This window comes from Colossoma macropomum, unplaced genomic scaffold (assembly GCF_904425465.1).
Source record: "Colossoma macropomum unplaced genomic scaffold, Colossoma_macropomum, whole genome shotgun sequence".
Classification (NCBI taxonomy): domain Eukaryota; kingdom Metazoa; phylum Chordata; class Actinopteri; order Characiformes; family Serrasalmidae; genus Colossoma; species Colossoma macropomum.
The window spans coordinates 61,623-79,131 of NW_023496030.1; the positions used below are offsets into that span (position 1 = coordinate 61,623).

The 17,509-nt window shown below is 38.8% G+C and overlaps 1 pseudogene; it reads right to left on the minus strand.

Annotated features, from left to right (window-relative positions):
- Positions 1 to 17,509, minus strand: part of LOC118804065 — a 47,261-nt pseudogene that overhangs the window by 4,526 nt on the left and 25,226 nt on the right.

Genomic DNA, 17,509 nt, shown 5'->3' on the forward strand with positions numbered 1-17,509 from the left:
ATTTACAGATTTTTTTTTTTATTTTAAGACCCTGTTCTTTGCTGATTGACTGCATTTATGTTAAATGGATAATTGTGTAAATTTGATTTTTGGTTAAAAATTGCAAGGTATGAGAAGTGAGAGCACCTTCCGAGCTGCTTCTGGAGGTCAACCATGTACCGAAAACACTGTGCATAATATGTGGTCTGGGCCTCCACAAAGTCATTCAAGCAGCGAAGGTGGTGGGCCTGTGTAGGATAAACACAAAGCTACAACACTGGGACACAAAATAATCTTTTACTTTCAATACAAGCCTTGTGTTTTGAGTCACAAAGGGACTGAGTGAAATTGTGCTTGGAAGAGAAACACACAACAAAAGCTGAGCCTCTGGGTCATGGGTGCAGCACGTACATGTGTGCTGCTGACTCCCTCCATGAGAAGCCTTGTTATCTCGGCCTGCCTGTCAAACTCACTCTGTGTCATCTTCAAATCTAGCTCTGCCTGAGAGAGAGAGGGAGAGAGAGAGAGAGAGAGAAAGAGAGAGAGAGAGAGAGAGAGAGAGAGAGGGAGAAAGAGGGAGAGAGATAGAGATAGAGAAATGAAGTCAGATGAAAAGTAAAATAAGACCACAATAATGCATGCATTATACAAAGAAAGAACACCTTACCACATATTACTCACATGCCAAACTGTATATATAGTGATATAATAGCAAATGTAATTACATAAACAGTAAGGCTGCAAACTATATCATTAAACAACAAACATGATTTTTACATGGTTAAATGTATAACATGATTACACAGATTGGTATTTTGGGTATTCATGTGAAGGAGATGGCTTTTTGTTATGTCATCTTATACTATGATTACATTGCCATTTGCAGTGGCAAACCATGGCTATTACAGCTAGGCCTTCAATCTGCACTCTATATGTGAAAACTCCCTTAAAAGACAGAGGAAAAAAACACTTCTTCAATAATGCTAACTTCTATTTGTGGCCCAGTGGGTTTCTTGTTGTTGCCATTGAGCTAACGGTGATTCACATCAGCATTTTCTGGCCATTCTTTGAAGCTTCTAAACAACATTCTATGTTTTATTTTAAGCTTGTGAAAGAATACATACTAAGATGTCTGTGTAGCAGTTTGACTGTAAATCTTTCAGTAGAGAAATCAAATATAGTCCTGCTGCCACCGTTTTTCATTTCTAACAACCCACTTACTGAAGTTTTGTATTCATGGTCAGTAACATATCTAGGACTTACCATAGATATGTCCTAGGTTGCTTTTATTTTCCCCCTCACAAAACTGGTTCCACCCTTTGGATATCAAAACATGATTGGTTCATTCTTCTATCACTTCATAATTAAGCTGGCGGTTAATCTAAGGCAGCTGTCTCCAACCCTGGCCCTGGAGAGCTACTTTTCTGCAGAGTTTAGTTTCAACCTGTATCTAATAAGCTTCCCCACCTATTACTTAACTCCAATACATCTGATCCAGCCAATCAGGGACTTGAGAAGACATTGATTAGCTAGAGCAGGCGTGGCAAATTGTCAAGTCAAGTCAAAGTTTATTTATATAGCGCTTTTTACAACAGGAGTTGTCACAAAGCAGCTTCGCGGAAAAATCTGGGTCCAAGACCCCATGAGCAAGCCAATGGCGACAGTTGCAAGAAAAAACTCCCTAAGAGCAAGAGGAAGAAACATTGAGAGGAACGAAGACTCAAAAGGGGAACCCATCTGCCTCTGGTTGACACAGGATAGGAAACAGTGTTAGTATAAAATATTAAAATACAGAAACGGGAAAAATAGGTGAAGCAACGGTTATAATTAGATAGCTTGAGTCTGTGCAGCAGCAGCAGCATCAGAAGTGTCAGTTCACGCAAGTGAGGTTTGTGCATTGTACAGTGAGAAGCTCCATGGTATTCAAACTGGTCCAGAAGGCTGATGAGCAGTGGGCACCCGATCAAGGCAGAAGAAGCACAGACCGCACAAGATGGGCAGCTGTTCAACTCGGCAAAGAAAAAGAAAAACACACAGAGAGTTAGTTCTGTAAAGAGTGACTGATCACAGTTTACAGGGTTAACAGAGTGCAGCAGAGGCTCCGGCAGATCTAGTTATTACAGCCTGAAACTGAACAGCTGCCCATCCTGTGTGGTCTGTGCTTCTTCTGCCTTGATCAGGTGCCCATTGCTCGTCAGCCTTCTGGACCGGTTTGAATAACATGGAGCTTCTTGCTGTACAATGCTGTGCAAACATCAACTGTGTGAACTGACCGGCAGGTCTAGTTATTTCAGTCTAACTAAAAGGGAGAGCCAGAAGGTAACAGAGACATGAGGGATCCCTGTGATGTCAGTGCCCCTCCGCTCCACCGTCAGCAAACCTGAGTGAACATGTGAGAGCAGTGGGACGACAGCACCAACACTCCCAGTTTACCATAATACTCTATGGCTGCGTTTACACAGCAGGTAAAAGTGGCCCAAATCCGATCTTTTTACTCATATGTGACACAGATGTGTCATTTGTGTGGCAGTGTGAACAGCAAAAAATGCATTGAATCTGACATTTTCAGACGCAATTTGAGACGCTTTCATATGTGGTACTGAAATCCGATACGTATCCGATCTGCGGCAATGCGACTCAGTCTGAACAAAAAGTTGGACTAAACAAGTGGGTTTTTAGCCTGGACTTTAAAGACTGAGGCTGTGTCTGAGTCCCGAACACTGACTAGAACATTATTCCAAAGTTGGGGGTACTTTGTATGAGAAGGCTCTACCCCCTGATGTAACTTTACTAATTGTAGGTACTAATAGTAAGCCAGCACCTTGTGATCTAAGTAAGCGTGATGGTTCATAATAAGAGAGAAGTTCACTTAGATACTAAGGGGCAAGGCTATTTAGACCTTTATATGTTAGTAAAAGAATTTTGTAATCAATGCGAAATTTAACTGGCAACCAGTAGTGGTGCAAAGATTATTCGACTTAGTTAACTAAAATCAATGACCAAATTAGTTGGCAACTAATTTAGTAGTCGATTAGTTGGTGACGTCATTACGTGTCTTTCTCATGCTCACTAGGAACATTTTGACATTACCGCTCACTGGAGAGTTAACAACAGCACGATGGCAGCCTCAAGAACAAAATCCTCAAAAGTGTGGGAGCTAAACTCTGAAAAAAAGGTTGCCAGATGTGCTATTTGTAAAGCCGATCTTACAAGCAGGAGCACATCCTCCATGTTGGAGCATCTGAAGAGGAACCTCTTCGGCTCACTGAATGAAAAAGATTCATCTTGGTAAGATACGCCATGTCCCAAACCGCATATTAACACACTAAATAGTGTGTAAAAATAGCACATATTCAATTCAACTCATTAGTGTAGTGTGTGAAGTACAGTGTGAAGTGTGTGGTTTGGTATCGCAGATAGTTGTGCTAGCGAGCTAGTTAACGCTAATGTTAAATTCTGTCTTCATGTTATGAGCTGAGCTGTAACATCTATTGTAATGAATGTATGTTCTCTGGAATCGTTAATGACTCTCACAGGAGCACAGAGAGATGCTGACTTTCCTCCGTTTCAATAAAGACCTGTGACTGTAGAATTTAGTTTTAGCTGAGCGTAGACAGACAGCAGAATGCACAAAACACTGTTAAAATGTAACATTTAAATTTAGATTTATTTTTTTATTTACTTGATTAAAGAAAAACGGATTCAGTTTTGTTATATTTTATTGCTGCTATTTTGCACATCCTTGGTTATAAATGTTGACAGGAAAAATATATTGGAGTTTTTTTTGTATCTTTTGTATTAGCAGGAAAGTTTATTAAAACAGTGAATTCTTGAATGGTATTCCTCTTCATTGTCTTCATTGTTAGTTAGCAAATGCATAAAACAACCTCAAGCTAAATTTAAAAGCTAATAGCTACATAAAAGTTAATTGGTAATGTAATGATTCATAATCAGAATAATCGATTATTCGTTTCAGTAATCAATCGATTATTCGATTATCAAATTAATCGTTTGTTTCAGCCCTAGCAACCAGTGTAGCGTTGATAAAACTGGACTGATATGGTCAAACTTTCTAGTTCTTGTGAGAACTCTGGCTGCAGTGGACTAAATTAAGCTTGTTAAGGCTTTTGCTGAAACATCCAGACAGCAGAACATTACAGTAATCCAGCCTTGAGGTAATAAATGAACTAGCTTTTCTGCATCCTGTAGAGACAGTGCATTTTTTAATACAGCAATATTGCGAAGATGCAGGAAAGCTATTCTAGTAATATTTGTTATATGTGCATCGAAGGACAGGTCAGGATCTATCGTCACACAAAGATTTTTTACAGATGTACCTGATGCAACTAAAAAAACTATTAAGTTTAAGTGTTAAATTAGATTTGTTTCTAGCAGCTTTTGGACCAAGAAGAAGAACCTCTGTTTTATCTGAGTTGGGTAGGAAAATGTTACACGACATCCAGTCTTTTATGTCTTTTATACAGTCTTCAATCTTGTTAAGTTGAAGTTTAGCATCTGCCTTGGCTGATACAGCGGGTGAAATAAGTATTGAACACGTCACCAATTTTCTAAGTAAATATATTTCTAAAGGTGCTATTGACATGAAATTCTCACCAGATGTTTGTAACAACCCATCCAATCCACACATGCAAAGAAATCAAACCATAGATATCCATAAATTAAGTTATGTGTAATAATGTGAAATGACACAGGGAAAAAGTATTGAACACATGAAGAAAGAGAGGTGCAAAAAGCCATGGAGTAGCCATCAGTAATTAGAAAGCAATCCTGCAACTTTGCAAATTAATATCAGCTGGTTCAACTGATGGCCTATAAAAAGGTGTCTCATTACCAAGGAGCCACACAAGAAACATCTCATAATGGGTAAAAACAGTGAGCTCTCTCAATACCTTCGCAACCTTACTGTTGCAAAACATACTGATGGCATTGGTTACAGAAGAATTTCTAAACTACTGAAGGTTCCAGTGAGCACTGTTGGGGAACGCGGAAGTGGAAAGAACATCACTTCACCATAAACCGGCCACGACCAGGTGCTCCCCGCAAGATTTCAGACAGAGGAGTGAAAAAGATTATCAGAAGAGTTGTCCAAGAGCCAAGGAGCACTTGTGGAGAGCTACAGAAAGACCTGGAATCAGCAGTAACAATTGTTTCAAAGAAAACAATAAGTAATGCACTCAACCACCATGGCCTGTATGCACGCTCACCACGCAAAAAATTTAACTCTTTGGATGCCATAATACACACCATGTTTGGAGGTCAAAAGGCACTGCATATCACCCCAGAAACACCATACCAACAGTGAAGTTTGGAGGTGGGAACAGCATGGTGTGGGGCTGTTTTTCAGCATACGGCACTGGCACGCTTCATATAATTGAAAGAAGGATGAATGGACAAATGTACAGAGACATTCTTGATAAAAATCTGCTGTCATCTACCAGGATGATGAAGATGAAACGAGGGGGGACATTTCAGCAAGACAATGATCCCAAACCCACAGCCAAGGAAACTCTCAATTGGTTTCAGAGAAAGAAAATAAAGCTGCTAGAATGGCCCAGCCAATCACCTGACCTAAATCCAATTGAAAATCTATGGAAGGAACTAAAGCTCAGAGTTCATAGAAGGAGCCCATGGAATCTTGAGGATTTGTAGAGTGTTTGTGTGGAACAATGGGCCAAAATCACACCTGAGCAATGCATGCGACTAGTTTCTCCATACAAGAGGCGTCTTGAAGCTGTCATCACCAACAAAGGCTTTTGTACGAAGTATTAAATAAATTTCAGTAAGCATGTTCAATACTTTTTCCCTGTGTCATTTCTCATTATTACACATATATTTAATTTATGGACATCTATGGTTTGATTTCTTTGCATGTGTGGATTGGATGGGTTGTTACCGACATCTGGTGAGAATTTCATGTCAATAGCGCCTTTAGAAATATATTTACTTAGAAAATTGGTGACATGTTCAATACTTATTTCACTCGCTGTATATATAACTGTGTGTCATTGGCGTAGCAGTGGAAATTGATGCCGTGTTTACTGATAATGGTACCCAGTGGTAGCATATATAATGTGAATAATATAGGTCCTAAAACAGAGCCTTGTGGAACACCATTCTTTACTTTTGCAACAACGGACGATTCACTGTTTATATTTACAAACTGGTAGCGATCAGTGAAGTAAGAGCTGAACCAGGAAAGAGCTATTCCTGTTACCCCTACAAGGTTTTCTATTCTATCTAGTAAAATAGATTGGTCTATCGTATCAAATGCCGCACTAAGATCAAGGAGGACTAGCAAAGATACAGTTCCTTGGTCAGAGAATAATAAGATACAAATTTAACTAGTGCTGTCTCTGTACTATGATGTGGCCTAAAACCAGACTGGAAGTTTTCATGTATATGATTCCAAATGCAAATAGGAAAAAGATTTGAGATCTATAATTGATAGCTTGCAGGGATCAAGATTAGCTTTCTTAATCAAAAGTCTAATTTCTGCTAGTTTAAGAGTTTTTGGAATATAGCCAAGGCAAAGAAAGGAGTTTATTATTGACAGAATAGGCTTGGTTATTTCTGGCCAAATTTCTTTAAGCAAACCTGTAGGAATTGGATCTAACATGCAAGTAGAAAATTTTGCAGAGGAAATAATTTTAACTAGCTCAGTTTGTTGAAGTAAGGTAAACGATTCCAGCCTCTCTGCAGTGGCTTCAGTGTACTCAAGATCTGGATTAGCTTTGTAAGGCAGCAGGTTTGTAGAGGTAACTGTGTGTTCTAATTTTTTTGCCAGATTTTTTCAATTTTATTACTGAAGAAATTCATAAAATTGTTGCTGCTGTAGGCTGATGGCATCTGGGGTTCAGTAACTGTTTGGTTCTTAGTCAATTTAGAAATAGTGCTGACTAATAATCTAGGATTATTCTTATTATTTTCAATGAGAGAGGAGAGATAGGTTGAGCATGCTGCAGTAAGTGCTCTTCTATAGTCTATAAGGCTATCCCTCCGGGCGAACTGGAATACTTCTAGTTTAGTCAGGCGCCGTTTTCGCTCTAGCTGTCTGACACTACAGGCAATACCATGCTCAACTGCTGCAAGTTATGATAGGTTCAGTATCACCATCACTGCTATTTCGAGGCCAAGATAAATGTTTGAGTAAATTGTGGGGAAACCGTTTATAGACGCATGTGATTTAAAGAGCCTTAAAATGAAAAACAGGTGATACACTGTTACAATGTAGGAACGTTCGGTATGCACATAATGAGACGATACCTCACAAAGAAGATACACTAAAGCCCGAGCTTGAATACTAAACTAACAAATACATGCAATGAGGAACAGGTGTGTGTGATCAGAAGTCCAGTGAAGCTGAGCGCTGATAGGTTGACCGTTTGGAGGCAGCAAGGGGTTCTGGGATTTGCAGTTTGAGGCGGCTGTGTCAACTGTAGTTCCAGCCGTGCCGGAGGGAGGCATGACTTGGACAATTAGCTACACAATATACATTAGTCCATTTTATAGAAAAACAACATTTGCTGGTTAAAAGTTTGCTTGTTTGAATGTTGTTTTTTGATGTGTCCAGAATGAACAGATCAGTAGGAAACTGTAACACTGAGAGCTGTCAAGAACGTTGAGAACTATGTTATAATTAAAACAATATCCAGAATTCATCATATTTCAAAAGTAAATATCAACTCATGGCAGATATTTTGACAAAAATGAATGTAAATAGATAATTATAGCATATTTATTATCTAATTCACTTCTTGTTCACATCTAAAGATATCTTTTAACGATGATTTTGTAATATTTAAATCTGAAATGCTTTTGTGTAGGGGAACATTATAACGTCCTTATAATGCTCATATTAAACATTACTAAACTAGTAGTTGATAAGTAACTAGCCGCTTAGTTCTATGTTATTAAGCCATAACTAGGGTGAATTAAGCATTTTCCAGAGCACCTGAAATGCACTGATTAAGACTTATCAAGCAAGAAGTTGGTAATTAACCATAATCAAGATGCATAGTTGAACCAAGACAGGTTGATATGTTAATATTATGTATTAATTTCTATATGTTTATGTACACATGTAATTTGAAAGAAATTATAAATCTTTATCTACCCTTGGTCTTGACTTAATAAGAGCTTGAGACAATGCTTAATTCACCCTAGTTACCACTTAATAATGTAGAACTGGGGAACCATTTAATGAGTAGCAATCAGCTTGTTAAATTAGTTACCAGATTGTAGTTTGTTAAGGCTTGATAAAGGGATAATAATAATGGACATCTAAAAATGTTGCACAAAAAATTATCTATAATACACAATATTATAGATAATAATGCTTAATAATGCAGTGATCAGCAGCCAGTTAACTACCAACTACTGGCTTAATAAAGCTTACCCAGTGAAAGTGTTCTGGAAACTGTTTAATTCTCCCTAGTTACTGCTAATAATGTAGTAATAAGCAGCCAGATAATTACCAACTTCTGGCTTGTTAAGGCTTAATTCGAGCATTACAAGTGCTCTGGAAAATGCTAATTCGCCATAGTTATTGCTTGATAATATCCCCTTATAATTATGCGTTTGTTACCTTTAAATCCACACTGTATAGGCTACTACTGTATATGACTGACTAGACTTGGGGAAAGTAAAAAGTGTCCACTTAGTAGGCTAAACTATTGTTTTAATCTGAACTCCAATGGCAGTAAAGGAGGGAAGTAATGGTGGAGACCATCACATCAATTGGAAAAGCAGTTTCACTACCAAAAAGCAGCTTGTTAAGTTGATCTCTGGAACTTCACAAGGAACTAGACAGTATTTCAATTGCAGAAGTGTGTGTGATGTTTGATGTGCCCTGAAGTTCTGCATGTCCTGGTCATGAGGAGATCATCTTCAAACTGTGCTTACTTCTGTTTTGAAAGTGGAACACAAGCAAACGTTCAGTTTTGAAATGGCTTGGAGCTGTTGAGCAAACATGGAAATCCGCTAAAGCCTTGCAGGCAAAACAAAAAAAGAGGAACCTGGTAACAAGCTTGCCAATCATACTCAAAACAAGGTTTTAAAAGGAGCTTAATCAGCAGCTTAAAATAGGGAACCTAAATGCCCTTATGTTGGCTTGAGCAAAAGACAAGCTGAGTTGTGGACAAAGGCAACTAACCTTCAATGATTTTACGTGAAGAAAGTTCATGTTAGAAATTTTGGCTGCATAGCCACATAGCCACATCTCCTGGTGAGGGAGTGGCACTAAAAGGCTAGAATGTAGGGCAAATCAAAAGCATAACACTTGAGAGTTGCATTTCATTTGTTCAAAGGAAAAAGGCTATCACACTGAGTTTATCATCCAATAGACTGTCCATATGACTGGTGATTTCAGGTCTCAAATATGACAAGAGGATCCTTAAAAAATGGATCGTTCCAGTTCTAAAATCCGATTGGCTAAGCCATGTTCACGTCACAGTGAAATACTTGATATACAAAGACCTACAGTCACCTCACCACATCTGAATTCTTTATTAATGCACCAAGTTATAAAAAGAGCTGGCCTGAGCTGGTATTCAAACATTTTTATTTGGATAACTGTGTGGACAAAAAAACGCGGTAAACAGTTAATCTTATTAAGTAATTATTTTCCCACTTTATTTAACCTTTTATTTGGCAGTGATGAATCTCCAACCCACATGCTATTTCTGGGTTTGCCCCTGTATCCACTTGAGAGTTAACTGTCTATAAATTTCCGGAAAAAATGTTGCTATTATTATTATTTGCTAACGCTTTCAGGAACATCACTGATAATGTGTCCAGAAGCTTTAGCATATACACTACTACATTTAGTACTACCTTTTACTACTACTAATAATAATAACAACAACAACAATAAAATTAAAAGCAACTCTTTTTTTTTTACTGGTAATTTGAGACAGTCCCTACCTGCAGAGCATATGCAGGAACTAGAAAACCGATTGTTAGGGATATTCTTTGATCAATTTCTTAAATATTTTTCTTTAATTAATTTCTTTAATCATGCGCATGAGGGTGCCAGAGTGCAACTTGTTCCAGTAGCCCTACTTAATCCTGCTGCTGGAGTCTATGGCGTTGACTCCTCGACTGTACTTAATTTTAACCGGTTGCGCCAGAGCCGTTGATAAAGGGATATAGCACAGATTAAACCATTTTAAATATAGTTTACACAATTTTTGAGTAGCTACAGATTACAGTGCTATGAAGTAAATCCATGTTTTAGTTGACCCTGACACCCAGACGTTGGAGTCACAGACTGCCCCCTTGCTCATGTGAATATATTGGTATTTTCAACAACAATTACTAGGAGGCCACCTGACACAGTGCTAAAGCAGGCTACAACTGACTAATTTTTTAAATGTCATACTGCTTTTGTTGAGTGTAGCCTAGTTAGTCCCATAAAAAAGCTCAAAAGCTGCAAGCTACCGACTTTATGTTGATTGTTGTTTAAACTATGCACATGAAATTTAAGCTAGCTCCAGTTAGGATATATATGTTTGTTTAACTTTGGTTAATAATATGTGGTAAACCTACATATTAGACTATGTTATGTTACTGTCATCTGTGTTAAATTAGACTGTGTTTTTTCATTAAATAAAGCCTGAAGCCTTGTTTATATAAAATGCAGTGCTGTGTTTTATTTTTTTTATGGGTCATGTCCATGATTATAGTATTGTAGCTTTACAGTGAATCACCAACTAATAATATTCAGCTGTTGATAAAAAGATTTAACTAAAATTTGCATCCCTCAGAGCAAAACCCAAACCCCAGCAGGTGAGCTGCTGTAATCCTCCCAAATTGGAGACATGATCTGCTGCCAGTGGGAATATGTGTGGTGGTAGCCATTTTAGCTGCCACCCATTTGCACAAAACATCAGACTAAGCAACAAGTTCTTCATCCATAAAGAGTAGGAAGATGATTCGTCTCCCTCTCCTGTTCAGCTAGTGGCTATACAGTCACTGGCATGGTGCAGCGGAGCGAGTTCTCTGGGCGCTCATTTCACATTAACACCTGGTCCACCCCAAAGCAGTAGGCCCACCACTCCACGCAACCACCATCATACATTACTTTAGGGCTGGCTCAGCTCACCTCACCATGCCGCCGGATCCTGTCGGTCCACCGACACCCCCGCTCCCCTTCAACCACCCTAATAACAGATGACTATTATCAGGAACATTAAACACTACTCAGCTGTCACCCACTCCTTCTCAGACACTAAGGTCTGTGATATCACGCAGCAGCTCCCCAGCCTTTTAGGTAAGTACCATTCTGTCCATAATATTGTTATACATATTGGTTATAATGATGCCACAGATCAAACCTGTCTCTCCACTAATATGACTTATTGACAAATGTATTTTTTTCTGCAATCCTCCCAGTCTACATATATGATGGATCCACCACAACAGACTCGGTTCACAGATTTTAAGCCACAATGTATTCTATGCTGTTCTTAACACTTGTGTAATGTTTGGGTAAAACAATGGGGAATAAAAGTGTGGAGGTGCTGTGTTCCTTCACTCTGTTCTCCGACACGGCCTGCTGTTAGTGTGTGTGTGTGTTTGTATGTGTATGTGTTTGTATATGCGGATGTGTGTGAGGGTGGACAACATGGACAGGCTGCTGACAGGCTACAGCTACTAAAGGAGAACTGGTCACTTCTGATATTTTAAACATATGGTAGTTTTACATAAATTGTTATGGCTATATTGATTTACAATAATGCGGTGGGTCCACCAGACCCACTGAGTGACAAAAACATGAACACCATACAAGGGTTAACTTTGGATAATTATACAGTCCTAGCAACGCCTGCTAAAATATTGCTGTAATTATCAGTAGTCAGCATTGGATCAGCAACACAATTATAAAAAAAATGCTATGCAAACAAAACATTTCGACTTTTATATAAACCCAGACAACCTTATCCCCAATGAGCCATCTTTGCTATGTCTCTGTGGAGAAGGGGGCGTGGCCGAGCGTCAAATGCGGGACGGAGAAGCCGGTCGGGCTGAACCAGCGGGCTAAGTAGCTGATAATGTTCACCTGTGCTTTGTTTCTGCCGCCTACTGAAGGAAGAGATCGCCTATAAGTAGGCTGGCAGAAACAAGGCACAGGTGAACATTATCAGCTACTTAGCCCGCTGGTTCAGCCCGACCGGCTTCTCCGTCCCGCATTCGACGCTCGGCCACGCCCCCTTCTCCAGAGTCGTAGACCTTGCAAGTCATAAAAAAGTTGATGTAGCTCTTATAATTTATGAAGAATTGACAGAAAAAGAGTTGCTATCTACCCAAGAGATAATATACAAGCTAAAATTCTTATTCAGTCTCTAAAAAAATACTTCCCTCTATGAGAGATGAATTATTGTCTTAGGCAAATGTTTAACACTAGGAATTCAAATTCCTAGCCCTGAAAGAGTGCCTAAGACAGAATAATTCATATGTCATAGTGGGGATCTACAGGCCTCCACCTGCTCCTTTTTCTGCAATTGACGATAAAGCTAAACTGCTACAGAAATGCTGATCCTTGGCGATTTTAATCCCAACTGGTTGACTAATGCATTCAAAGTTCACCTTGATCAACCTAATCTCATCTAAGTGACACAATTACCGCCTCTGTGTTTTCAATCTTGGTTTTAGTGACCACTGCCCTATTGGATGCATTAGAAACACTAGCATGAAAGACATCGACATGGCACTAAACCATTTTAGTGAAACATTCCTTAAAATAGTTGTTAAGCTTGCTCCTTTTTAAAAAAATTCAGAATTAAAGACCAATGTAGTCCGTGGCCCCTGGACAGTCCTGAAATTTCTACCCTGCTTAAAACAAAGCTTGGATCTTTGCCAAACGAATTTGGGATCAAGCCTACTGGCTTACCAAGTTTCTCCCCCCCAACTGTCAGAATTATTGTATGAATTACTGACACAGAGCAACAGAGGCTAGAATAGAGGAGTTTATTTCTGCCAGGCTCCTAAACTAATATCTGACTCTTTTCATATTATCAAGACCACTTTTTTTTATTATGATGTCTCTGTGGAGAGCTGCAAGGTTTTGAAGGACTCACAGATTTGCTAGCATTTGCTCATTTAGTGCTTATGTTGCAAATGAGACAGTCGTTACTGCTGTGAATACAAAGGTTTGAGGGAATCAAATCCTGAGATTTCGAGCTTTCTAACGGTCTACTGCAGTACTATATTTCTAGATGTTTTGATGTATAAAAATGATGCTACAAAGGATCAGCCATTGCCACCACAGACCAGCAGAGGGCAACTGCAATCCTAGGAACTCCAATTCTGAGAAGCCTGTGGGCAGCTTGGCGCCATCAAGGCACACATGCATTGTCAAACTTAAACTAATGGCAAACGGCATTGCACCTTTGTAGAGAGGTGACCGGTAAGGTACTCGCTGCCTTTCTCTGAATGAAAAGAGAAGAAAAAAAAAGAGGGCTAAAAAGAGAAACTGCAAAACTGCACAAAAAGAAAGACAGCTATAAAGGCAAACTGCCCCAAAACTACTAAGACAAAAGGAGAGCGTAAACAAAAAATGACTCATTTGAGATCTGCCTTTGCTTGAGCACACAATTTCAGCGTCTCCTTTGTTTGGTTTTCCCCGCCGTTTTCCCACTCCAAGTCTTAGGGTGGTAACGCTTTGGGCTGCCATTAATCACGTCCACAGTTCAGTCTCAGCTAACTGCATATAAATTTCATCTACACCCATCATTATTACTTATGCCATTTATATTCCAATAATCAGTTTAAAATAACTATATTAATAATTTAAAACGAACCATTCATTCTTAGTTAATTTAAACCCTTTCTCATGGGGTTTCCTCTCTGTGCTTAGGTACGCTCTCTTACCAACCTGTGACAGATATATAAAAAATGGAAGTGAACACTTCGACGGAAGTGTGCTGGTACCGGTACAGTGATCTAAGAAAAGGTTAACCCTCTGCAAACTACAGGAGAGGATACATTGGACCCCTTCTTTTAACGCCTGGTGGCACCAGTCATTTTCATACGTTACATACATTTTTAATCTTTCCATTTTAACTGGCAAAACAGATGTCATTCTGCTAGACTAATTAATTTGTCTAATTTGTAATTGTAGCCAAAATCTTAGAAGCCCTAGTAAATTATCAACTCAAGTTATAAGGCAATCTCTGTCCTGTGCAGTTATCAATCTGGTTTTAGAGAAAAACACAGCACCTTATCTGCTGTCACACTTGTTTAAATTGCATTTTTACTGTCATAGACAGAGAGAAGCATTATGCTACCCTTTTCATTTTTCCCAATTTTTCAACAAAGTTGGCCATTCCCCACTTTTTTAAAAACACTACAAAACATTGACTTTGATGCCAAAGCTACAAGCTTCGCCCAGAATTATCTTTCTGCTAGGCACCAGTGTGTGGCCCTTGGACACCATAAATCTGATCTATTGCCGGTAACTTAAGGTGTTCCACAAGGCTCAATTCTAGATTGTAAAACGTTACATCCAACAACGTATTGTTTAAATGTCTTTCTTTACTCTCTTTTGCATACACTTCCGCTTTCTTCAGCTCCTTGCTCTCCTGTCTATAATAACCTTCAGGTGTTGCTGCTGATGGAGGTGCAATGGCGTATGCTGATTGGCTCTGCTGAGATTGGGGCAAAAGCTCATAAGCCTGGTGGCCAGCTTCCTCGAGGCTCCTCCATCTTCCCTTGATGTTGTCGCCTGACCAGCCAGACCAACAGTTCCAAACAGTTGGGCCTACTCTCCGTGTAGCTCTTGTTGCTGTCTATTGGAGAGATCAAAACCAATGTTTTGTAGACTTTTTTAATAGTAGGGAATGATCAACTGTATCAATGGCTTTAGAGAAGTCAATGAAAATGGCTGCACAATGTTTCTTTTTATCGATGGCCCTGAAAAGATCGTCTAAGACGAGAGTAGCTGCAGAGATTGTACTGTGCTTTTCTCTAAAACCAGATTGGTACTCTGATAAGATTGAATTTCTATGCAGAAATGCCTTGAGTTGATCATTTACTACGGTTTGTAAGATCTTGGCAAAGCATGACAGTTTTGAGATGGGTCTATAGTTATTAAGATCAGCAGCATCACCTCCTTTGTGAAGTGGAGTTATATGTGTTGTTTTCCAGATACTGGGAATTCTGCTTGATAAAATAGATAGATTAAAAATATGTAATATGTGCAATATGTTCTAAAATAATCGGGGTCTCAAGCCTTAGAAAAAAGGGGTCCAAACTGTCCTCTCCTGTACTTTTTTTAGTATTGATGGTATTAAGTGCTTTGGCCACTAAGTGAGGAGAAAAAGGGTGAATTGTAAAGAGACCATGCCTTACAGCAGAGGGTGTATCTATTTCATTGAAAGGTGCTTCCATGTTAATATTATCAAATAAATGTCCAGCGGCTGCAAAGTGAGTATTAAATGCTTGGCAAATCTCTCTCTGATCAGTAAGCTGTTGATCGTTAATTACAATATGATTCGGAATGGGCATTGACTTGTTATTGAGCAAATTAATTGTCTTCCGGAATTTAGAGGAATTTGTAGCTGAGTTTATAAATATCTGGAGGTAGAATTCTGCTTTAACTTTTCTGATGTAAGAAGTACATTTATTCCTCAGCTGCCTGAAGGTAAGCCAATGGTCTCTGTCACCATTTTGTCTAGCCTGGGCCCATGCTTTATTTCTTGTATTGAGCAAGGAAGATATATATGAATTGAACCAGGGGTTTGATCTATCTCTGATTCTCATGTTTTATAGGGAGCATGCTTATTTACCACTGACAGGAAAGTTTTGCAAAAATGGTCTAGCACTACATCGATATCCGGGATTTCAGAAGTGTAGTGGATGTCGCTGAGCACCAGATTATTTAAAAAGGCTTGATCATTAAAATGTTTAAAATTTCTTCTAACCACCATCTGAGAGCCTGACTTTATTGAACTGGTGCTTCTAATGCATCTGATAGGGCAGTGGTCACTAAAACCACTAAAAACACCTATAGAAGTAATTTTTTCAGGTCTGTTGGATAAAATTAAGTCTATTAGTGTTGACTTGCTGGGATCATGGAAGTTAGGTCATGTTGGCTCTGTAATTAGTTGTGTTAGACACACTTCCTTCAGGTGATCGGATGCATTAGTTAACCAGTTTAAGTTAAAATCACCTAGGTTTAGCATTTCTGAGTTGATGTATGGATTTACAAGCTCAGCTAAGTCATCAACCGTGTATGAGGGTGTGGAAGGAGGTCTACAGATCCCAGCTACCACGAAACTGTTATTGCGTCCTATGCACACTTTTAGAGCTAAGAACTCAAAACATTTATCTTTGGATAATGAGAAGTTTTTACTTGAATGACAGATTTGGTGTAAATAGCCACTCTGCCACCCCTTGCGTTCCTGTCAGCTCTATGTAGATTATAACCAGATAGAGATAGTTCTGAATTAGATACAAATTGTTTAGCCAGGATTCTGTCAACACTACAAAATCAGGATCGGCTTGTAAAATCAAAATTTTCGAATTATCCAGTTTACTGAGCTGACGAAGGCTTCTAATGTTTAAATGAATTATGCCCATGCCTTTTCTGTGTTTTAAACTAATAGGATCTGTTAGTAATTATGTTGTAAGCATTGGGGGATCTGTGAGGTGATTTGGGGATGGAGGGGTGACAGGAATGGCTTAATGCTGATAAGATTAGCTGGGTTAACAAAGTAGTTGCCTTTCCGCTTTATTCCCTTGTCTGAATGTCTAATCCTAGGTCGAGTGCTAATAACTACAGAGATAGCTGAGTGATTATATCTAATTTCAGGTTGTCATTTCAGGTTAAGAACAGAGTAAAACACATTGTGGCTTAAAATTTGCGAGCCAAGCCTGCTGGGGTGAATCCCATCGTTCCTATAAAAGGATAGACGGTTCCAGAAAAGATTAAAATTGTCAATAAAACACAATTTATTTGCTAGACAAGCTTCCTGGAGCCAGCTGTGCAGGTTTAACAAGCGGCTAAAACGACCACTGCCTCTGCCCAGGGAGGGGATTGGACCAGAGATAAAAATCCTTTTGCCACAGTTTTTGAGGGTATTAAATAGCTGTGAAAAGTCTTTCTTCAGGAGCTCAGTTTTTTCATCTTTGATGTTGTTACATCAAATGCCTTTCCTTTATACCTGTGAAGAACATCTGTTACAGTTAACATGTTGCATTGTCAGAAGTGAATCGATAAATCCCTGCCAAAGGGAATTAATACCAAACTCTCTACCCTATACTCTATTATACTCTAGTAGTTATTTTGATTCTTGAATTGTAACCCTGTTTCATTGATCTAGGTTATTGTGTTGATCTTTGATCATCCACAAGTGTGTTCATTTCACCCATTTTATTAATTTTTCTTTTTCTTTTGTCTGAGAAACATGCAATCCATATGTTTTGTAATCACAGTTAATCTTATATATCTGCTTTTCTTGCCAGTCTTCTTGTAGTGATATTAGAAGTAAGATTATAAAGTTTGTAGCTT